This window comes from Mustela erminea, chromosome 8 (genome assembly GCF_009829155.1).
Source record: "Mustela erminea isolate mMusErm1 chromosome 8, mMusErm1.Pri, whole genome shotgun sequence".
Lineage (NCBI taxonomy): Eukaryota > Metazoa > Chordata > Mammalia > Carnivora > Mustelidae > Mustela > Mustela erminea.
The window spans coordinates 83,369,066-83,394,360 of record NC_045621.1 but is presented as its reverse complement, the minus strand read 5'-3'; the positions used below and the strand labels follow the sequence as shown (position 1 = coordinate 83,394,360).

The 25,295-nt window shown below is 35.5% G+C and overlaps 1 long non-coding RNA gene across 1 annotated transcript; it reads left to right on the top strand.

The window, feature by feature from the left end:
- LOC116596968 lies at positions 1–24,534 on the top strand. Its single transcript, XR_004288391.1, has 3 exons — positions 1–74; positions 19,789–19,861; positions 21,696–24,534. It is a non-coding gene; the product is annotated as an uncharacterized LOC116596968 (long non-coding RNA).
- The last annotated feature ends 761 nt before the right edge of the window (positions 24,535–25,295 follow it).

Here is a 25,295-nt window from a genome sequence, read left to right as displayed (position 1 = left end):
AGCAGGTGCATCCAGACTAGCCTTGCCATTAGAAAGTAATCAGAAAACCACTACTTGGAAACTACTTCGAAAAGGTAATAAAAAGAATGCTTATTCTTTCCATGATGTTTAAATTTCTTTAAGTCATCTATGAAAAATGCAAAGATCTACCCATTGAAAATAGTCCTTTAATTTCAAGTTCGATGAAAAGATAGTGAGAAACAGTACTGGGACCTTCTGAAATCTCACCATTCAAGCAGCTGCCTCTTCTTTCAACCACAAAACTGACCAGAAAAAAAAAAAAAAAAAAAAAAGCATTCCATTTCAGACAGATTCTAGAATAATCAGGCATCACTAGAACCAATGAAGAATTCTGCTTTCATTTTTACACTTGGCCAGAATCAGTCCTATGGTGGCTCAAAGTGCAGTCTCTGTGTATTGTATTTCACAAATCTTTTAATACAGATTTAATAAAATGAAAATGAATATGAGGCATATTCTTTAAGAGTAAAGAAATAATAAAATAAAACCCTAACATTTTAGCAATATTTAGAGGGGGAAACAACAGTGTTATCCTAAAGAGATTTATAGGCTGGTTGTGTAGGTACATATGTAAGAATGTATGTAGATACATCAGTGCTGGTATGCACACACATACAACAGCTTAAACTCTTCCCTTACCAACTGATAGGTTGGTCTCTTTTTCACACTGTGACCACCTATTGTAGTCAATGCAGATTTACTTTCTATGTTAATCTAAATATATAACACCTCATCATCCTTGAGAAGCAATAGGTCAGTGAATAAATTCCCAATCCACCACTCTCTAACAATGCTCCAACTTCTAAGTAAGGAAAACAGTATAAATGATAATAATATCTACTGTCTTAATCTTTCTGTGTTGAGGATTCAGTAAATGTTTTCTCTTTTAATTCTTCCAGCAACAGTAGTGGCAGATAATAATATCCTTACTTTACAGATGGCAAGACTAGGGATCAGACCATTTAGGTAACATGAACAGGATCACAAAGCGGGAACAAACATTGAAATGCATGAGCTTCTACACCCAAGGTCTCAACTGCTATGAAGACTTGTCTCTGTTGAGAAGTCAAGGCAAACAAATCTCAATTATGAACTATCCCTGAGCAACATAGATGGTCACTACCTAAAAACAATCGAACTGCTTTTTAAAATCTGAAAATAAATAAATAAATCACCCTCTGATATGATAGAAAGAGCTACATTTTTTCAGAAGTATTGTATTTACTTTTTGGCTAAATTCAGTAACCAGAGTTATAACCAGAGTTATACATAAGAAATATGCTGTGGTACCTGGGTGGCTCAGTGGGTTAAAGCCTCTGTCTTCTTCTCAGGTCATGATCCCAGGGTTCTGGGATCGAGCCCCACATCGGGCTCTGTGCTTGGTAGGGAGACTGCTTCCCCTTCTTCTCTCTCTGCCTGCTTGTGATCTCTGTCTGTCAAATAAATAAGCAAATCTTAAAAAAAAAAAAAAGAAAGAAAGAAAGAAAGAAAGAAAGAAATATGTTAACCTGCTAGATATCGAAATGAATCAATGGTTTTCAAACTTGAAAACTTAAGAAACATGGCTCAATTAAAAGTTCACTGATCCTTTCCTGCATCATATATATATATATATATATATATATATATATATATGGAGAGAGAGAAAAAGTGTGCGCATGCATGCAAAAACCAAGATCTTTGCTCTTAGGATTCTACTCTACTTAGGAAGACAAGAAAATTAAAAAGCAATGTCGACTGTCTAAAATGACGTATCATAAATGTTAAGTATAAATAAATAAGCCTGATACTTAGGATATTTATTTGAACACGTAGCTTTGTTTGTTTTAATACTAACAGAAGTTACTTGGATAATAGGATTATATTCCTTTTTAAATTTTCTTTCAAATAATCTGTATTAAAAATTAATAACTATTCTTCAAACACAATGAGGTTTCAGTTCTAAAAACATACTTTAAGAATCTTTCAAAGAAATGCCTTTATTTTCTGTTTTCTCATTTCATCTCCATTAACTCTCCTTTTTGTATTCTGCTCCAATGAAATTGAACTTCTTTCAGTTTCTAAAACATGCCTCTCTCTCCTCCCACCGGTCTCCTCTTCAGCTAACTTTGGCTCATCCTCCTCCAGCTTTCAAGTTGTACCACTTTCTCAGAAATACCTTTTATGATTTCTAGTTTAGGTTGTTTCTAGTTAGGTTGTTGTATTTCGTCAAAGCTCCCTGAATTCCTTTCTTGTAACACTCACTACACTTCTGTTTTCCACCATTTAACACTTTTTTTTTTTTTTTTTTTTTTTTTTTTTTTGTAGTAGACCATAAGAAGCACTATGACCACAGTGGCTGTATCTCTCTGATTCAGCTAGAAAATTGCCTGGCTCTCAGTCTATAAGGGGGGTGGGTTATAGGTAGAAGGATGGATGGATGGATGACTACATACCTTTAAGTTGTTTATCATTTAGTTAAGAACTTACATAGTTGTTTAAGGACTAAAGAAAAATGTCTTCAGTACTATGAAATAATGTTAGCTTTAGGGCTAAACTAATTATAATAAATTACATATAAATGGATGAGGATAATTAACTGTCTTGAAATCAACTCAGGGAAAGGGGAACCTTGTTAAAAGCTGAGTTTTATTAAAATTCAAACAAAGTGACTAATGAGTAGAGAAACTCAGAAACATTTTTTTAAACCTATAATCTATCTGAAGAAAGAGTGAATGTAAGTTTAAAAGATGATCTCCAAGGATGTGAGAGGGGGAAAGAATGTGTGAGTTTAAAAAGAAAGATACCTGTATTCTGTATTTACCCAGAACTATCCAAGGGAGAACATGTAGAAAGCAGGTTCATGCTCAGATTTTACCAGCTCAAGGGGTAAGGATGGTTTACAAAGCTTTTAATTTAAATTAATTATCCTTTAATATAACTACATTTATTTTACTACAGGTAACAATATTTTGATTACAAAGTTCATTTCCCAGACCCACAACACCAGAAATACTATATTCTGCAAAGAAGACATGAATTAATCATTAGAAAGGCATATTCATTATTGTCTTTTTTTTATTATTAACATATAATGTGCTATTTGTTTCAGGGGTACTGGTCTGTGATTCATCAATTTTACAAAATACACAGCACTCACCACAACACAAACCTTCCCCAGTGTCCATCACCCAGCTGCTCCATTCCTCCCAGCCCCCTCCACTCTAACAACTCTCAGTTTGGTTCCAGAGATTAAGAGACTCTTATGGTTTGTCTCCCTCTCTGGTTTCTTCTTGTTTCATTTTTCCTCTATTTCCCTATGATCTTCTGCCTTGTTTCTCAAATTCCACATAACAGTGAGATCATATGAAAATTGTCTTTCTCTGATTGACTTATTTCACTCAGCATACTACCCTCCTGTTCCATCCATGTCAATTGCAAATGGTAAGAATTTTTGATGGCTGCATAATATTCCATTGTGTGTGTGTGTGTGTGTGTGTGTGTGTGTGTGTAACATCTTCTTTACCCATTCATCTGCCAAAGGACATCAGGGCTATTTCCATAGTTTGGCTATTGTAGACATTGCTTTTATCAATATTGGGGTGCAGGTGTCCGTTCAGATCACTACATCTGTATCTTTAAGGTAAATATCCAGTAGTGTGATTGCTGGGTTGTAGGGTAGCTCTATTATCAACTTTTTGGGGAACCTCCATGCTGTTTTCCAGAGTGGCTGCACCAGCTTTCATTCCCAACAGTGTAGGAGGGTTCCCCTTTCTCTGCATCCTCGCTAACATCTGTCATTTCCTGACTTGTTAATTTTAGCCATTCTGACTGGTGTGGGGTTGTATCTCATTATGTTTTTGATTTGTATTTCCCTGATGCCGAGTGATGTTGAACAGTTTTTTATGTGTCTGTTGGCCATTTGGATGTCTTCTTTGCAGAAATGTCTGTTCATGTCTTCTGCCTATTTCTTGATTGGATTATTTGTTTCTTGAGTGTTGAGTTTCATAAGTTCTTTACAGATATTGGATACTAGTCCTTTCTCTGATATGTTATTTACAAATATTTTCTCCCATTCTGTCGATTGTCTTTTGGTTTTGTTGACTGTTTCCCTTGCTGTGTAAAAACATTTTTCTTTATGAAGTCCCAATAGTTCATTTTTGCCCTTGCTTTGTTTGATTTTGGTGATGTGTCACATTGTCTTTTACCAATAGATACTAATTTATGCACCAATTCATTATAATATTGGATAGTATGAATCAGTTCCCAAAATTTGACTAACTTTAGATATAATAACCAAATTTAGTTTCTGGTGTACAAAATTGAGACCCAAACTCCAGTTCTTGCTTTCCAGTATGTTCTATCTTAAAAATGAGCCACACTATCTCCATAAATTCCATTTAATTAAGCAAACATCTATTTAATATATACTATTTTCCAATTACTATGCTAGAAATCAGGAGAAGCATAGAGGAAAAATATAGAGATGAAAATTTCTTGAAAACTTTACAATCTAGTTGGGAACATAGGCATGTAAACACATTATTTTAATTTTATATAATGAAAAATAAGAAAAAAGTGTATTCTGAACTCTTGGAGAGCAGAAAGGAATTTATATCAATCCAGCTGGGGTTAATGAAGGTTTCCTGAAGAAGAAAACAGTTGAATTTACCCTAAAATGACAGCCAAGTATTGAAATTATCCAATAAAGAACCTAAAGTGACTATTATAATCATGCTCATTGAAGTAAAGGAAAATACACCTATAATGAGTAAAGAGATAAGAAATATCTTCATATAAAATAATATATATGAAAGGATGAAATGGAAAACTTAGAGCTAAAAAGAAAATACCTGAAAGAAAAAAATTAAATCACCCAATGGTTAATTAACAGATTAGAGACAACAGAGAAAAGAGTCAATGAATCTGAATTAGATGAGATTAATAGTTACACGATCTGAAGAAGAGACAAAAAAGGTTTTACTTTTGCTTTATTTTTTTTTCAATGAACAGAATTAGTTACCAATAGGACAAAATCAAACAGTCTGACATACAGGTAACCGGAGTTCTCAAAAAAGAGATATTTGAAGAAACAAAGGTCCCGAACTTCTTAAACTTGTTGGAAAAGTGAAACTTACAGATTCCAAAGCCAAAAATAATAAATTTGAAGAAAATCTCCAAAAACACATAATAGTTCAATTTCTGAAATCCAACAGTAAATATATATATATTTACTATAATTACATATATAATATATTATATATATTTACTGTAATTACTGTAATAACAGTAATTATATATATATATATATTCAGAGGAACAGTGGTTAAACAGGCAAAGTATCAAAGGAGGGAGAGTATAATTGAGATAAGGACTAAAAAGTTCCCTTTGGAATAGGCAATATATGATTCCAGAGAGGATCAATTTATTGAGAGAAATTTCATGGCACGGAAAAATAAGAAATTAGATTGTAATGAATTAAATATTGCCTACTTTCCTAAAAGAGTCATATACAGTAAATGAAAGCAGAATTACATAATTACCTTAATTAAAAACTTAGAGAAGAAATTGCAGAAACCTCCACCTATAACACTCTCCTATGCATCTCTTACACATAAACATACTTCTGAAATGCAGTAGCCACAACGGAGCATAAATGTGGTGTCCATTACTTGGACTCCAACAAAGAAACAAAACGCTCCTTTTATTTGTCAGCTGCTAGAAAGCAACAGTATGAACAAAGTAATTCAGTGAGTTATATTACCCAAAATTTAGATCAGAAAAAGCAAAGTTCTTACAGTGCTGTGAGTGGCATTATGAAGAAATTAACAGTGAAGAGGAAACTCTCATTGTCCTTTATCACTGTTTTAATGGACCAGGGTTTTCTCATCCAGCAATTGTGGAAAAATTCACACTTATTGACCTCACCTTTATATTAATGAAAAATACTTTATGGGAAGGTGGTCAGTGGAGATAAAATAGCTAGAGATCTATCCTTCATATTTCTGTAGCTGACATTTTCAATTGTAATGAAAATCTTATTTGGTGGTTTAAGCAAATACAGCTCTACCGTTTCCTTTTTATTTTTTTCATATCAAAAGATAATAACATATTAAGGATATTTTGAGAGACCTAAAAGGATTAAGAGGTATAAACTTCCAGTTATAAAATAAATAAGTCACATAGATGAAAGGTACAGCATAAGGGATATAGTCAATAATATTATAATAACATAAAAAAGATATTTTGAAAGAATAAACTTATTTATAAAATTCTCATTTATTGCACAAGACTAAGCTAGTTGTTTAGTTAGAATATAATACTATGAAAAATAGTGAGAGGAATAGAATAGTTAATATTTCAACCAATATCTAACACACATCATACATATTTTGATTACCATTAATGATGAAAGAATTAAAGTAAATGCAAATTCCAAAACTACACTTGGCCCTTGAACAACATAGGTTTGAATTGTATGGGTCTAGTAATATATGGATTTTTTCAGTAATTATAGTACAGTATTTTCTCTTCCTTGCAATTTTTTTTAAAGACTTTATTTATTTATTTATTTGGCAGACAGAGATCACAAGTAGGCAGAAAGGCAGGCAGAGAGAGGGGGGAAGCAGGCTCCCCGCTGAGCAGAAAGCCCAATGCAGAGCTCAATTCCAGGACCTCGGGATCATGACCTGAGCCGAAGGCAGAGACTTTAGTTTACTTTATTGTAAAAATACAATACACATTACATATAGCATGCGAAATATGTGTTAATTGACTGTGTACGTTATTAGTAAGGCTTATAGTCAACAGTAAGCTGTTTGTAGTTAAGTTTTTGATGAGTCTCAAGTTACATGTGAATTTTCAACCATAGAGGTCCTGGGGGTGGGGATGGTGTCCCCCATGATGTTCAAGGGTCAACTGTATATTAAAAATTGTCAAAATGTCAAAGTTTCTATTGGCTCAGTAACTTCATTGTGTACACCAAGTATTGAGTCAGAAATTATAGAGCTGATTGTTACTATGTACAGCATCACAGACTAATATTTACTTCTTTTCTCAATCAGTTAAAGGTTTTTCATTCCAAAATTCACTTCAGCTATTTTTCATAAAATCACCATATGTTTTTAATTTAACTACCATTTATATTTCAAAGACAGAAGAACTGATGTATGACAAAGATCACAGAGATTGTCCTTACTCAGAAAGCAAATACTCAAAGAAGTAGCAAAAATGACTTAGAAGACAAATTTAAAAATAATTAAACCTAATTACAGTATGTAGGATAGAGCTACACGCTGATAAACTAAGACCACTTATTTTTAAAAAGCATGGACTGAGCAGGAATTAGTTTGCTTTTGGGTTTTTTTTTGGAATTTTTTTTTTATAAACATATAATGTATTTTTATCCCCAGGGATACAGGTCTGTGAATCGCCAGGTTTAGACACTTCACAGCACTCACCATAGCACATACCCTCCCCAATTAGAAAAGTAGGGTAAGGGAATAGTATTTTATACTTTAATCAGAAAGACTTTATGACTAATTTATTTACTAAATAATTCATACATTTAGGACTCAGATAAAACATACAAATTTTTAAATCCATATAACTGTTCTTTAAATTTTAATGATTTATGATTGTGGGTGAATTTCAACTGGCAAAATAATAACAGATTCATTCATCAAATGGCCCTAGCTACATTCAGAGTGGATCTGTATAGCAATAAAATAGTTCTGGTAAATAATAACACTGATGATTGTGCTACCTTTTAAAATTTAGATGACCTTTCCATGGGCACCTGGGTGGCTCAGTGGGTTAAGCCTCTGTCTTTGACTCAGGTCATGATCTCAGGGTCCTGGGATTGAGTTCCGCATTGGGCTCTCTGCTCAGCAGGGAGCCTGCTCCCCTCCTCCTGCCTGCCTCTCTGCCTACTTGTGACCTCTATCAAATAAATAAATAAATTCTTTAAAAAAAAAAATTAGATGCCCTTTCCAAAACGATATCCAAATTAGTTCTTAATTATTTTAATAATTATCAATGAATGAAAAAATACTCAAAATTTGTTGGGATTCTTATTTATAATTCAATAACCAAGATTTCAGAAGGTCTATTGATGTTCCATAATGGTTTCAATCAAAGATAAGGTAATGTAGGATGCTTATTGGATTGTCTAAGTCCAATTAAGAAATAGAAATCACACAGCAGTTTCAACAGGGAAATATTTTTTAAACATTTATTTATTGACTGATTTGAGAGAGAGAGGGATAGAGAAAGCACAAGCAGGAGGAGGAGCAAAGGGAAGGGAAAAGGAAGAAGGAGAAGCAGACTCCATGCTAAACAGGGAACCTGACATGGAGCTCAATCCCAGGTCCCTGAGATCATGACCTGACCTAAAGACAGACACTTAACAGACTGAGCCACCTAAGCACCCCTCAACAGGGAAATTTAAAATAAAGAATTAATAACAGGAGAGTAGGGTAGAGTAATAAGGAATTGACTAGGGATAGTTAAAGTATAAGAAGTAGAAGAATAACGGATATAGTGAGAAGCTACTACACATAATGCTGAGATAGAATGTGCAAGGAAGGGCTAATCACCCTATGCTTGCCAGATCAGGGCTAAGATCCAGACTCATTAGAATGGGCTCAGCCAGAGCCCTCTGGATGGTGGGAAATTTGCTGAGGAGCCCAGCTGGTGGGCTGTGCTGGAAATCTGCCCTATGAATGGTCAGGGAAGGGAAGCTATGGTCAGAGAGGTGTTGCACCTCAGAATTGATGTGAAGTCACCTGAGTGGCACTGGGAGAGGTCATCCAAGTGGAGGTGCTTCACCAGCAGCACTCCATCATGGATGCACTGGAGAAAGATCTAGAGAAACCTGTTGGGTGCTAAGCCCTGCTGGTCACCCCATGCTGCAGGGACCAAGATCTGGAAAAGCCACAGTCTACAAGAACCAGCACTCAAGAAACTGTGCTCTACATGTTGGAGAAAGCCACACTTTGCAGGAGGCTAACACTAGAGAAATTGCATTCTGCAGCAGTAGAACATTGTGTAAAGTTGAATGCTGCAAGGAGCTGACCAACAAGAAACATTGGAACCAAAAAAGAAACAAAACAAAACCCCCAAACCAAAAACCAAACCCTTCCCCCTCCATGGCCCCTTAGCCCCTCTAAATGGCAAGGCTTAATATCATGGCATCTGGTGGGAAAAATATTTAAAAAGACTACCTCTATGATCATGTAGCAGTAGAAGAGGGATAGATTTGGGGCTGAGAGATAGTAAATTGAAACCTGGCATATTTGTTTCCATAACCTAATTAATTTTTTTCTTTTATGCTTTAATACCAAAACCAAGACTTATTTCATTATCTGATTAATAATGGAATCTATGAAAAGTGGTATTTTTTTTTTCCTCCAGAGATTTTCTTATTCCTTCTTGATTGGTTAGTGTTCTTGCAGAAGAACTAAGCTACTTGCCATGCATTTTGAGGTGATACAGGGTGTAACCAATTTCTAAAGAACAGAACTCCTGTCACAGTTCAGCCCCATTATTTGCATAATGAGCACTGAATGACCAGAGGCATTCCAACTAGGTTTATTTGCCCATCCTTCTCCAGCTTTTTTAGGTATCGAGTACTCAGTAGTCACTACTAATAGAATTGCTCTCTACTGGATAAAAATATTTTCACTTAGAACAATATTGTTGTTATTATTATTATTTTCTCAAATCCAACTGTAAACACTGTAGCTTAATGCCTCCATGGAAGTAACAAAGCCAATAAGAGCCAGAGTTGAAATTCAAAACAAAGTTGTATATTTTAAAATTAGTACTTTTTCTAAGACACTAGTTTGCCTTCAAATTAGTACCTCCAGGTAATAAAGAAACAAAGAAACTAAAATGACTAAAAATTTGTGAAATCAGGTCTATCAGAAGTTTCCAAATAAATTGCAATCGCCCCTAAGGAAGACAAACAGTTGAGTATCTGAAAGTGGTTGAAAGTGTGATCAATAATTTTCCAGTTCTGCTTTGGAAAAAAAAACAAGAAAATTCTAATGAGAGTTTTAATAGTGGTTCAAGTAACTCAGTAAGAAGACAGATTTTCACTCACAGAATATGATGAGTAACCAAACTGACTTCAGTTTATGTAGATCTGCACTGAAAATGGTTTTCAAAATCTGCTTTTCAAAAAAATGAGTTAGCTGAAATTAACCTAAGGAGCAATATTAGAAGGAGCAGTTTCATCTCATCGTTATAATCATTGAAAAGACAAGGTTAGGAAAAAGGACCTGAAAATATTAGCAAAGATGTTTTTGGAATATTTTTTCAATAATATGCTAAAGAGGGTGCCTGGGTGTCTCAGTTGGTTAACTGGCTGCTTCCGGCTCAGGTCATGATCCCAGGATCAACGGAGAGCCTGCTTCTCCCTCTCCTTCTGCCTGCTGCTCTGCCTACTTGTGTTCTCTCTCCATCTCTCTAATAAATAAATAAAATCTTTTTTAAAAATATGCTAAAGAAACACGTAAAAAGAAAGAAAATAAAGTTGCAGTTAACCAGTGAATTGGTAACTTTTGTGAAAAATGTAAGTGGAGCCATTTTAAAATGGAGCTTGAGTAGCCTTTTCAGAGTAACTCCTCGCCTGTGCTGTTTTCTGAATATCTGAACTGGGTCAAACTGCCGACATTCCAAGAAGTCAGCAAGAACAAGAATGTCCTGTTTGGGAGGACTGATAAAAATGAACTTCTGCTTAGTGACCATTTTGCCAGACCAATCAATGATTTGTAAACCAAGCCCTTGCGGTACCAATGAACTTTTCTTAAAAATGACTTACCTAATTTTCCTTTCATTTTGCCATAAAAACCCTGAGTCTATCTCCTGTAATTGGAACACTATTCAGGTTTCTACCCAAATTCATATACCCCAAATTGTGATTCTTTGATCCCAGACAAACATTTTGCCTCTTGAAGTGGTTTTTTTGTTTTTAAGTTGATACTCCATTAACAATTCTGCAATGATTTAAATGACAAAAGAAAATAAATGTGTCAGTAAAAGTAATTAAAAATATGTTATATTTACCAAGCACCAGCGTGACTTGCATGTCTACCATGTAGTAATTGACCTAATTCATCATCCCATTCTGACTTGACACTCAGGTTCTAACCTCTGTAAATTTTCACTCTAAGCAGAAGATGCAGAGCCAGATTTGTAAGGAGTGTTGTCAGAGTTCACCATCTTGTGTCTCTCAGCCTTGTTCAATCAGCATTTACCCCTGGACTCAGCCTGACACCTCTCAAATCATCATATGAGTTTATATTCCATCAGTGCTCCCATAATCCCCGGGCAAGAGAGTCCCTATCAAAACTGGGGACACACTGCTCGGTGTGTTTGAGCTAATGAGGTACTGACTTTTAGCCTATGACAATTGACCATCATAATGTACCTATCAGAATGCCCTGAGCACAACATTTTAGAGGAAGCCAGGGTAAATTGGATTCTTAATGGCGCATTTAACAGAAGTCAGTCAATAGAGGTTAACATAATTCTCAGTATGCACTTTTAAATTGCAAACAGTTTTAGAGTGACCATTTCCATAACAGACTGGACCGACACACCACACAATGGGATTTTGGCCTTCCTAGCAGATGGGCCTCCTTTGGTTTTGGTCCTGAATACAACATTAGTTGAAAATGCATTTAGTTCAGAATAGAATGACTTTTTTGTGGAAGAGCTGGCTTATTGTTTGATTCAGACAAAGAACCCTTTATCTGGTGAGTGACTTGTCATCTTATGTCGATGTAAGCTATGTAAAGAATGACTTTTCATTAAAGCAAGTTTAGCATATTTGCAATTGTCTTGGTCAGATGGGAAAGTTTCTACTTGAAATAATAGAATTATATCCTGTGGTTAATGCAATCCACAAATTGATTCTATGTAGGAAAGCAAAAATAATAATAATAACAAAAGAGATTCTTTTTTTCCTCTTGGCTCCACAGAATAGCTGTGCCAAGCAGCAATTTTTAGCCATCCTGAAGAAAATCCACTATTTGTACAGGTGGCAGAATTTAGCAAGTTACACGAGGACTCAATATATTTACGTCCTTCTCCAAACCAGATTATGGTCTCAAATACCTGAATCTGACTTACTGTGAATTAAAAATGTCATTGTTACCTCATCCAGCTTCTTGCATTTTTCTAAAAACTTTTAGATATGTGATCCTCATTAAACCCACCAAAGCTGGGGCGCCTGGGTGGCTCAGTGGGTGAAGTCCCTGCCTTTGGCTCAGGTCATAATTTCAGGCCTGAGATCGAGCCCCACATCGGGTGCTCTGCTTAGCAGGGAGTCTGCTCTCTGCCCGTCTCTCTGTCTGTGATCTGTCTGTGAAATAAAGTTAAAAAAAAAAACAAAACACCAAAGCTTCCATCATTGAACTCTGAACTTCCTCCTTGCAAATAAACTTCACATTTTTCCCCTACATTCCAAACTATCTTGTGTGCAGAATTCCTGTGTTGCCTAACTCTCTCCTGTTCACTATTAACAGTCTGTTACCTCTCTGCTGGCCAAGAGCCTCTGAAGTTGAACAAATAAATTGGAGAGTATCTGACATGTGGTGCTATAGGCTCCTGAACAAAAAGAACTTTTCTGAGCACAACAGTAATACTACCCCCTGAACCACTGAGAATCCTACAAAACTCTCAGGATTCCATTTCTTATATGTTCTCTTTCACCATTCGTCTACTAACATGGGCTAATGAGGGCAACTCTTATAAACCTCTCTTGGATTTGACCAATGTGACCATTTTGCAATGCTCTGCCTTGCTAAGTAGCCTCACAAAAGGCTAATGGGATATGAAAAGGACCTAACACACCCATTTTTAAAACATGCATCTCCTTTATCTTTAGTTTATGGGGGCCGAGCTTAGACATGAACTTGGGAACTCAAGGACTTCCATCCTCCCAAGGAGCTCACATAGCCATTGATAATGTACTATACATAGCTTATACCCATACATTTCACATCGACATCAACTTGAACATCAGGACACCAGAAGCCATGGGGCATAAAAAAAGAAAGATGGTTGGAGAATATGGCCTGTTTTGGCATGATTTCTCCTTGGATTTGTCTTTATGGTTTACCTGTGCTTTTTGAGCTGATCTGAACAAAATTGTGATTTTTACACTGTCACAAAACAACCAGAATGTTGCATACTTTATATAAAGAATTTCACATTCTTTTTATATTTCTTATTTTATGTTATCAGTTCACTTTTTTCTCCATATTCTGTTATTTAATGCTGTGTTTGGAATTTATGTTGAGATACGCATTACAGCATATGAATCAGGTCACAATATGCTATGGCCACATTCTTTTTGTCTCCTTCCATTCATCAGGAGGCTCCAAAGAAGACAAATTCTAGACTTTTTCCTCTGTAACTTTTAATATTTACCTATAATGATGTCCCATTCTCATATTATGATCACAAGGTCAATAAACCAACTCATTTTTTCAAACATATTTTTCTCACTCAAAGTGCCCAAGTGTCTTTAACTAAGTGCCTAGTTAAGGTATACCTAGCTCCAGTAAAAAATTGCTTAAAGAAGTAAATCTTTGAAGTGAATACCAGTATCTATTACCAAGGTTGAATACTGGAGAAAGTTATAGTTGTTTCTTAGAACTTTGGATCATACAATTTAAAAATCCACTGATAGCTTGGTCTAATGCATAACTGATGCATATTTGTTTTTATCTTCCATAAGTTTCTTCTATCTCCATGGGAAGAATTGTCACCGCTTGGGTTAATTGCTAAAATAGTTATAAACTGCAATTCACTTACCTTCGAACATCGCCCTTTAACTAGGACAGACTGAATTGCTTACATATTTCAAATTCTGTTTCCTCTAATTCAGTGGTACTCAAATTAAGTATTTATTAGAATCACCTGGACAGCTTGTTAAAACACAAAAATTGGAGGTGGGTGCGCCTGGGTGGCTCAGTTAGTTAAAAGCTCTGCCTTTGGCTCCAGTCATGATCCCAGGGTCCTGGGATCGAGCCCCACGTCGGGCTCTCTGCTCTGCAGGGAGCCTGCTTCCTCCTCTCTCTCTGCCTGCTTCTCTGCCTACTTGTGATCTCTGTCTGTCAAATAAATAAATAATCTTAAAACACACACACACACACACACACACACACACACACACAATTTGGGGTTCTATCCCTAGTGGTTCTAACTCAGGAGGTCTCAGGTAGGACCCCAGAATTTACAGTTCTAGCAAGTTTTCAGTGATGGTGGTGCTGGTTTAAGATTCAAAATTTGTGAGTCACTGGTTGAGGATGTAAGCAACAGAGGGTTTAAGAGCAAAGAATTTAGTGGTATTGTATTTGATATGCACAAATTCCAACAAACATGATAAATTTTACATAGCTTAGTGATTTACTTGACTGACAAACATAGACCACATATTAGATTTAAATGTCCTCCTTAACTAAAATTATCAATTATACATTTTTTTGGGTAGTCTTAAATCTCTGCACATGAGTTCACTAGATATTTCTTCATATCGTTCTTTAGGGTACTCTCTATAAGGTGAACATTTTATTTTCAAATGCCTTGTGTTTTGTTTGAATTTGCCAATGTAAGCTTTTTTTTTTTTTAAACATTATAAAGAATTCAGTTACATGGGTGATTGCGCAGTTATTTGGAAATGATGACCTGTTTTTATCCTAGCTGTCAGCTATAATACTCTTAAGATAACACAGGCTCCTAAAAGGGAAAGAGACTGAAGGCAATTGGGCAATCCGTTATTCATCCCTGTACACTCCATCCTACTCTGAATTTGTCCATCCAGACATTTTCTTCTCACACATCTCTCAAAAGGCTGTTCTTTCTTCTACTTATCAACTCAGTACCTTCTTGATGTTTTGCAAAATTCTTATCTCAGTTTTCATAACATCATGCCTCCCAAATGTGATCCTCAAACTCATGAGGTAATTGCTGCAAAGGTTCCCCTCCCTCGACCAAAGGGAAGTAGAATTAGAGCTTTACATAATTTAACTTTTGGTGAGAGCAGCTATTGGCAAAAGGGAAATTTCAACTAAAATAACTTTCATTATGCCATAAAATGGCTGAAGGAAACATCTCATTCCATTTTCCAGTTATTTATCACTTCTTTAGGGTATCATTGATCAAATAAGATGCTAAGTTGGGATCATATTGAAACTTTCAAAAAAATAAATACTATATAATTCATACAATTGTGTTGAATGGATTTGTAGTGAGAAACTACTATGATCTGCCTTTGTGCAGATGCATGGTTAAAATATGCAGCACCCATGATAATCAATCTTTATTTGGGGGACATTTAAAGATAGACAATTTTATTGCAGAAAACTTGGAAAATATAGAAAACCACAGGGAGGAAAAATATACACTATCCATTAACTCCACTCAGAGAGTAACATGCCCTTTATATAAGGATATAAAAAGAATTATGTTAACGATTCCAGAAGGCAATATTTCGTTGGAGAAAGTTGCTGAATTCCAGGTTATTTACTTGCAGGGGGAAAGGAAAAGAGATGCTCCCTTCTATCTCAAGAAGTGAGAGAGCTTTGAAAGGATCTTATAGAATTTGTTGTGTATTTTTTTTCTTTTTTTTTAATTTTTTATTTTTTATAAACATATATTTTTATCCCCAGGGGTACAGGTCTGTGAATCACCAGGTTTACACACTCCACAGCACTCACCAAAGCACATACCCTCCCCAATGTCCATAACCCCACCCCCTTCTCCCAACCACCCTCCCCCCAGCAACCCTGTTTGTTTTGTGAGATTAAGAGTCACTTATGGTTTGTCTCCCTCCCAATCCCATCTTGTTGTGTATTTCTTGGGGTATGAATTTGCTCAGAAACTGGTGTTTGAAGCCCACCTGAGAAGAATAAATGCTGAAGTCTGTGGTAGGAAGTAAAAAGGGCAGAACTGAAAGCAACTATACTCTTCTATTTAGTGTGACAAAAATGCATGGCGTCTTCTGCAGCCTAACTGGTTAGCAGAGAAGGGAATCGGGTTAGAAATCTCTCCAAGAAATCTAAGCAATAAGACGCTGTGGGATGTACCATCAGGGGCAGGAGCTGGGTAGATAGTGCTATGCCCATGTGAAAGAACCACACTACCCAGAGATCCTCAGGGTTAACATCAAAAGAACACCAAACAACCTTTAGAAAAAGAGACTACATAGAATATCCACTAATCCCAGATCATGTCAATGCCAAGTCAAAAAAATCACTGCAGAGTAACAACTTCCCTGCTCCTTATTCCTGCCTGCCTCACTCTCCCGGAAGAGTTTGAAAAGCTGAGTCTAAGGAAATGGGCGGAGAAGGAGAAGGAGAAGAGAATGTTGGAGGAGAGGACAGCTGAGGGCACTTATTCCCATCAAAAGTCCTAGACTCATTAGGGGAAGAGAAGCATCTTTAAGTCTAAATGTAGTTCAGAGTTTTGAGTGTGGAAATGGTCACTCCAGTTATTAAACTTAGAGTGGAACTAAAAGTGACTAAAGGAATTTTTATTATCAGAATGTGACCATAAAAATCATGGACTGCCCCTGATTTCATCCAAGGGATGGGGAAAAACTAGCTTACACAGAGAAAAAGGAAAAATGTGCTTTTTCTTAATCCTTTTGGAGTCTTGCTCGTTTAGTATAATGTTAATACATTATATTCCAAAATATATTTAACTAATCTTTCAACTTGTTTCTAGTTTATGATAATTTTTTTTTAAATCACCATAACTTGGACATTATTTCCTTTCTCTTCTTAATTTTAATGTTTTATCACATTGGTAGTCAATGAACTCTTACTTAAAAAATGTCAAAAATCTTATTTGAACATAGTGCCTGAAACATAAACATAGGTGATCAATGGAGATATGTATATGAATGGGCAAAAGCTTATTTCTTCCTGTTTTCTCACCATATGAAAAAATAACAGAATTCTTTCGTTTTTACCCAATTTTAAAATAAGCATGCAGTTACTCTTCTTCATTTTCAGAGATTTTCATTTAACTCTTTCAAAAAACCTAAGGTATAAAATATTTTTTATAGACTCTAGAAGTATAATCAATGCTCTGTCATAGTTGTGTGATAAGACAACACAGATAGAAGTTTTCTGTACTAAAAGATAACTTCAAAAACCCAAAATAGGAGTGGATTAAGGGGTCAAAGAGTTAAGAGTAGGAACAGGTTAACAGCATTAGTTTCTAGACTAAAATAGATGAAGGGTCATGCCTGATTGAGATGCTTAAATAGTTGTTATGAGAAGTTCTTCGCGGTTTGAACAAAACAAGTACTTATGGTCTTGGATTATTCCAGAGTCACAGAGCCAATAAGCACAAATCAGGAAATGAGGTGAGGGAGTTAGAGTAAGACTTTGAGTGGCTTGAGGTTTTAGAATTAATCCTCTCTGAGGACCCAGTATTACATTCCCATGACAGTGACTTTTTCAATCTCAAATGTTATGTTGCAAAATTGTGTTGTTGTCAGACGTGGAGGTCTTTTCTGAGCACACCAAGAAGCTCATCCCTTTGTTATCATGCATTCGTGAAATCTGTTTAAAAACAACTTCACCAGTGGACAGAAGGGAGGGATGAAGTAGAGAGAGGGTAATCTTGAGTGTGAAAGAGTAAGTGACAGGACATTGACAGTGGCCAGGAAAAGAGGAGGATGGGTAAACAGTTACATGCCAAGGACAACTGCCTTGGCAACATCTTTTCCTCTTCCTTCCAGGCCAGACCACCCATAAAATTTAATCCATTCCACCACCCTCTCCTCACCACCTGGGGCCAAAGATTTTCAAACTGAAGAGTTAGGCTAAGTGTCTAGTTCAGATGTGATCAGTTTATACTTCCTGAAAAAAAAAAAAAAAAATTGTTGCTATGCAATCACTCAAATCCAAAAAGAGCCACTGATAACCCTTGAAGATGTATGGGGGGAAAAAAGTTATTGCAACCAAATTTGGATTATTTCCAACAGTACAACTTTTTTTTTTTTTTTTCTTGAATTACAAAGAGAATTTTATGACACTGGCAGGCACATAGCTTTCTCCAGCATTCTAAGCTTCTTCCGGTCTTTCTTGTTCCCACACATTAAATCAGCAGTGCATGACTTACGATTTGACTTGCTTCCTTTTTTGCAAAGTAGTCAGAACTTGATTCCATTCATGAGTGACCTTTCTCCTCCCTCTCAGATGCTGATATGGGCAACATTCAGATCACTTTTATTCCATCTTGAGAAATAAAAATTTGGTAGCCTCAGGAGTGGGAGAACTTAATGACTGCTTCAGTAAAGCATTTACTAAGTCAGTATTCAAAGCCATCTGAAATAGTTGGCACCATCAAACAATAAGTGGCATTACTTTAATAATTTGGGAAAGACAAAGACTGCCCCATTGTGCCTAGCAACTGTTAAACATTATGTTCTCTCTTAGAATCTAACAATGTAATGTTTGTTTCATTTAGCACTCGGCATTGTTTCTTAAAAATAGATCTTGAGATGAATTATAAATTTATGAGTAAATTATATATATATTTACACACAGAGATATATGAAAAATTATATGAAAAATCAAATGTCACTTTTTAGATCTAATTAGCTAGCTAACCCATAAGTAGAAAACCATGTCTCAGAATAACCAGATTTCACATATCTGTATTGAGTATACATAACAAAAAACTGACGTAGGAGAAACAGAATAATAAATTGGTAAGAGCTTAGCTTTGGATTCCGAGGGACCGCTGCCATATAAAAATAAGTATTTAACTTCTCTAGCCTTTAGATGTAGACTTTATCTTTTTAAATGCAAAACTGTGATGATAACAGAAGTGTCATCCTAGAGCTAGTGTGAGAATTAGATAAACTGAGATTCTCAAAATGTTTGACAAATGACAGCAATTACTAAATACACAATAAATGTTAGTTTTTACAATGGTCCAAGCAGGGTTATAACACTACTTGGTTTTAGAATTTGAATATTTCAATTAGGCCATATGTGAGAAATTCAAACATAGGTTACTATGGAGCTCTTTATCCATACTACAGAGCTCTTTATTCAATGTCAATCATTATTTGGTCTATAGTTTGTAAGTTACTCATTTTTCCTCTTAGCTAGGTTTTTTGTATACTTGAGAACTTCCATGAGCTTGGACAAACCAGATAGGATGTTATCTCTGACATACACTAGTCATGCTATATAAAAGAGAAATACCCTTGTGCAGAAAGCATTTTCTCTGTGACTGTGAATGTCTGTGTATGTTCACACACACATATGTGCATGTGATAAAGTCAGGGGAGGCATACAAGGAGTCATGCTCATTGTTCGACTTTTTTATGGACCTACAATCCTATAATGTGTTTGATAATTAACAATGGCTTGAACATCTAATATACTTGATGACCCGGTGTATACCATTTAGTTGGTTTCTTGTACTGAAAGAAGATACCAAAAAAAAAAAAAAAAAAAAAATTAGAAGATGGTGATTAGCTAAGAGAAGTGAAAAAACAAAGCAGCTGCTCTTCTCTGGACATGTTCCTTTTTTCAAGACTTTCAAGGTGGGGTGAATTTTCTTTAATATTTTGCCAGCAAGATGCGACCCGTGTCTGTAGCATTGCTCATATGTGACATCAGAATTTTTAAAGATTCGTTTTTACTTTGAAGAGCAAGTAACACTAACCAATATGATCCCTTAAACCTATTAGTATAAGACAAATTATTGGTAAAGAAGAGGGAATTACTGCTTCTTTTTCCTCTATAGAGTTCTGGGGAGCTCCTATTCTACCCACTTCTATCACTGGCTCCCCTCCAAAGAGGATCTGATCATCTGACTGGTAGGTACCTGAAGCATTTCTTGGGTTACACTTTACTAATATGTAATATTACTGTGCCTTAATGGCAATAATCCACATTCCTCTTGCTGTCTTTTGATTGCTGTGTCCTGTGCAGTGAAAATGAACAAGTGGACAGTTGTAGGGGCAGGAAAACTATTTGTCCATCTTAGAACTGGTAAGTAGAGGTCTCTTTCCCTCTACAGGCATCCCAGAATATAAGGGTATCTATTGCTTGTCCCAGGGACAAGCAATAGCTGCTACCAGGTTTTTGAACCTAAGCTATATCCTCTTAAACTTACCAGAACATCTTACCTTCAGAACAAATGAAGAGGGAGGTAGGGGAGTTAAGTTTGGAGAAGGGAGGAGTGTGTGCACTTGTTCAGCTATTGTTGAAACAATAATTTGTTTTCCATGTGACTGTTATCCTTTAAGTATGCAGTTTCCTTCACAAAGAATCCAAAAGAGAGAAGCATCATGAATAGTAGGGTTAGGATAAAGTTCACCTTAATCCCTTAACATGGGTGAAATTAGCTAGAAAGTCTTCAAAAAATGTGATGATACAGATTATAGCTGAACCACACAATTAATAGAATGCAAGAGTTGTAGAAATCTGTATAATAATGAATGTTAATCAGTAACTGAATTAACTATAGATCAATTAAAGTGATTTGATATAGAAACTAAGGGTAACCAAGCAAAAATACCTGGGTATTAAGTGATGGTTGTTTGGTGACCATCCACTTTTTAGGTTTTGCATTTAACTTGTGACCATGTAAGCAGTTCAGAAATTACAACTCTAGTTCTGGATAACACATTGTGAAAAACTTAAGCAATCTGGATGTTCTCAAATATTTATTCAGTTTTCATCCATTGTTCTAGCTTCATGTGGATGTAACCATTGACTCATGAGGCTTTCCTTCAAGAACCATGATTTTTTATATATTCATTTATTCATACTTTGCCTTATTCTAAGAAGGATATGAAACAACAGAATACCATGACTAATTATCTGAGAGGAAGTTGCTTGTCCTAAAATTGATAAATTTGCCTTTCTCTTTTACAAAAATGTATTTTAGAACATTAGGAATGAAAAACTGTTCATCTGCTAAAAGAGTGTGAAGAATTTGGAATTGTATGTTGATACTATCACTTGAGGTCACTTAACAAGCACCCAGTTAACTTTTGTTCAATTCCTATTGTGTAGACACATGGCATTATATTATTACTTATAGTCATGTGATGTTTAACATATTTCAACATTCAGTGTCTCATTTGTTCTTCCAAACTTTAAGTACATCATCTGGAGATAATTATCACCCCCTACTTAATATTAGCAAAAACCCAGCCTCAAATATTTTTGAACACTTGACTATGAAATCACTGTGTCCTGACAAATAGTCCAGTTGTCTTTCTCTTTCCTTGTCACATGTTCTGAAAAGGGGCAGGAACTGCCTCAACTCCACTCAGTCTCCAGTTTTATAAAACTCTGTGTGTGTGTGTGTGTGTGTGTGTGTGTGTATCCTATCATATTTGATCAACAGTGGAAAAGAATTTAAAGATTATTAAAATAAAAAGGTAGTTGACATTTGTTCAATTCTCTGTCACTTAAACCCTTGGGTTGCTGGGACAATGTCCCGTTACAAGAAATTTTGTATAAATTTTGCATGACCCTCCTCCTTTTGCAAGATGTATCACTCCAATTACCATCAAGCTTGGTAGAATGCAATCACCTCCAGCAAGGAAAATAATTCACTTTTTAGTTATTACAACATTCAGTGCTTTTTGCCTACCACAGCCTTTCCTGGAAGGTAAAATCTTTTTTTTTTCCCCTCAGGTTGGCAACATACAGACTTCAAAAAGAAGGCAACTGACAGAATTTGTGAAGAAAAGAAGCAGTGCCTGAGGTTGCTTAAGGATGGGAGCTTATGTCTCAGTTACTCTACTCTCTTTCTGAGAAAGATAAACATAAAACCTAATCGAGGAATTTTCACCTCTTACACAAAACAACAGTGAAGAGTATCATTTGGGAAAAGGAATTTGACAACTAATAGTTAAAAAGACTGATAGGTAAACATAACATTCTTGTCTGAGAATGCTAAGAGAACCTCTAACTGATAAAAATTGTGAGGCTTGGAAAAATAAAAAAATTAGGATTAAACATGACAATGGAGCAGTCACATAAACTTACCAAAGGGAGAGAAAAAAAACCCTTAGAATTAACCGTAGTTAGGGTGATCACATGTCTCAGTTTTCCTGGATCAGTCTTAGTTCAAACCTTAAAACTGGCAAAATTAATAATTATACCCTGTTTACTCTCAAAGGTGTCCTTGTTCAGACCAAATATTATAAATGTCACTGTAGCCAAAGAGGATGAAGCAGTCTTATTCCTATGCATGGCAACCAGGAAAAGAACAAAGGGAGTATCTCTGAAAACTGGGACGTGCCATTCTGTTTATGACATGACAGTTCATTACAAAAAGGCAAATGCGGTGGCCTCGACCAATATACATTTATTTATAAAATGAGTACCAACCCACAAAACTGTTTTGAATTACTTAGTGGAAATCAGGATCTTTCATCACAGAAATAAAGGAAAGCAGAGAAGGGGAGATAAAATTGGCAACATCCTCTGAAACTCAAGCCGAAAACCATGTTTCAGCAAAGGAAACACAGAATCCTTACCCAATGCCATGGCACATGAGAGCCTTTCCACATGCCAGACAAACCATTCTAGCAAGAATCCTAGTCCAAACTGGGATTGTGAGTATATTTGTATTTTCTCTACTTTAAGAGAAGACTAGCAGAATTTTTCTTGTAAATTTAGGGATGCATAATCACATGTTGTTTTACATAAACATGTATTCCAATTTACATAAATTTGCATAGCATTTTCTCAAAAAACTAGCTCTGAATATGTAAAACAAATTAATCTGTGCTCTCTAATCTAATTGTATTCAAATACAAGATCCAAGGCTACCACAAGAGGTAGGCTTACCAGATACAGCAATGGCATCACTCCAGAACTCTTTACAGAAAATAGGTAAAAGTTATATATTAGATAAAACTAGGATATTTCCAAAAATTAACTAGAAACATTCAACAAACTGTTGATGAAATAATCCCAGGTTGAAAACATATAGATGATATACGCGACACTATTCATTAAAGACTAGCATGAGGTTGCCTGTTTACCACATTCTTCATAGCCATGTTCAACTTCAGTTCTTCAAGATTGTTTGCTCTAAAAAAAGTAGTCATAAGCTATAGAGAAGGAGTCGCTTTTTTATCTATATTTTAACAAGAATATACTGGAAATTATTATTACTACAGCTAAAAAGCAATGGCATTTAATTTCTAATTACCAGTAAAATATTTCAGGACTGGTTCTTTCTTCTTATTATTAAATGTAAACAACAGAAGGGGAGAGAAGTAGTCTTCTTCCTGTCTTTCATAAATTAAACTGCTACTTGGTAAATAATTATTTCTGTGCGATAAGATAGTCTAGCACTATGGCTTTTTTTCAAAGTTTTTTTTTTTTTTTTTTAAAGATTTCCTTTATTGATTCTGAGAAGCACAGTAAAATCTTCTGTAGCCCTTAACTAAAATCTTTTCATGCCCCACACAGGTATGGGGTTCCTAGTTGTTCAGATTAGATCCAGAGTTGGCAATTCTTGAACATGTTAACATGCAAAAATAAAAAACAAAAAAAACTTTCTTCAAGGGAAAAAAAAATGAGAAATTGATAAACGTGAAAGCTGTGAACTACTCAAAGAGAGCATAAAATAAGCCCAGTAATACACAAACCAGATCATGTCAGCTGTCTACTCAGTAGCTTCTAATAGCTTCCCATCGCCTTCAGAATAAAATCCAAATTTACCAGGAACCACAAGACACTACACAATCTGGCATCTAGCTGCCACTGCGGTCTCACTGCATGTTGCATTCACTTACTGCACAAGCCTTTTTGCTATGCTTTTAACATGCCAAGCAGGGTTTTGCCTTAGGGTCCTTGCTTTGGTTTTCAGTGTTACAGTTGGATTTGGGGGAAAGGAAGATTAGAACAGGTCAAGTTAAAACACCATCAATCTCTAGTCTTACCAAGAGTCTTCCATTTTTCTTGAATGAACCATGCTTAGTTTGTTGCATGACTGCAGTGAATTTCCAGAGTTCTGAAAAAGTTGATTTTGATCATTTGTGCCAGTGTTCTTGTTGCTTTATGGAAGAGTGTTTTTTTTGGGAAGTCCTTACTTTGCCATTCTGGAAATGCCATTCTGAATATTCTTCTTTAAAATTCACTAAAACTTGACAAGTGGTAGGTTGTTAACAATTAGTTGTATGTTATTTCTGAAACTGTAACAGTAGAATTTTTGTACTCTGTTTAACATTAAACCATGAAATTTACTTTTCTATAAAAGATTAGGTTAACTTTTATTTATTCAACAAATATGTTTTGAGTCACTGCCTTGTATCAGTCACTATTCCAGGCACTGGAGATCTGGCAGGGATGAGGAAGTGACATTTGCATAGAGGTTCTAATGAAGTGAGGGAATGCGCCATGGGAAGACAATTCCAGACTGTCTGAAAAAGACGCATTTAGATTCCGTGACACAAATAGATTGAAAGTAAATGGAAAGAAAATAATATATCATGCAAATGGTACCCAAAAGAAAGCTGGAGTGATTATACTAATATCAGATAAAATAGACTTTAAGGCAAAAAAATGTTAGTAGAGAAAAAGAAGGAAATTTTGTAGTTATAAAAGGGTCAAGGGCGCCTGGGTGGCTCAGTGGGTTAAGCTGCTGCCTTCGGCTCAGGTCATGATCTCAGGGTCCTGGGATCGAGCCCCACATTGGGCTCTCTGCTCAGCAGGGAACCTGCTTCCTTCTCTCTCTCTCTGCCTGCCTCTCTGACTACTTGTGATTTCTCTCTGTCAAATAAATAAATAAAATCTTTAAAAAAAACAAAAAACACTGCTTTAAAAAAAAAATAAAAAAAATAAAAGGGTCAATCTATCAGGAAGACATAACATTTTCAAAACATATGCACCTAACAACAGTGTTCCAAAATATATGAAGCAAAATGGACAGATCTGAAGGAATAAATACACAGTTCAATAGTGATAGATGGAAACCTCATTACCCTATTTTTAATAATGGATAGTAATACTAGAGAAAATCAATAAGGAAATAGTCTTGAATAACATACAAACCAATGGGACCTAGTCGACATTGATAGTATGGTATAGACATTCCACCCAACAGCAGAAGGAATAGATACTCTTAATGCGAATGGAATATTCTCCGGGTCAGATCTAGAAAATAAAATAAACCTAACAGAAAGAAATGTGGAGAATTGTCATTTGAGGAAAATGGCAATTTTTAAATTTTAGAATGTTTATTTGTCACAATATATTATTTATGTTACTGTATAGTGG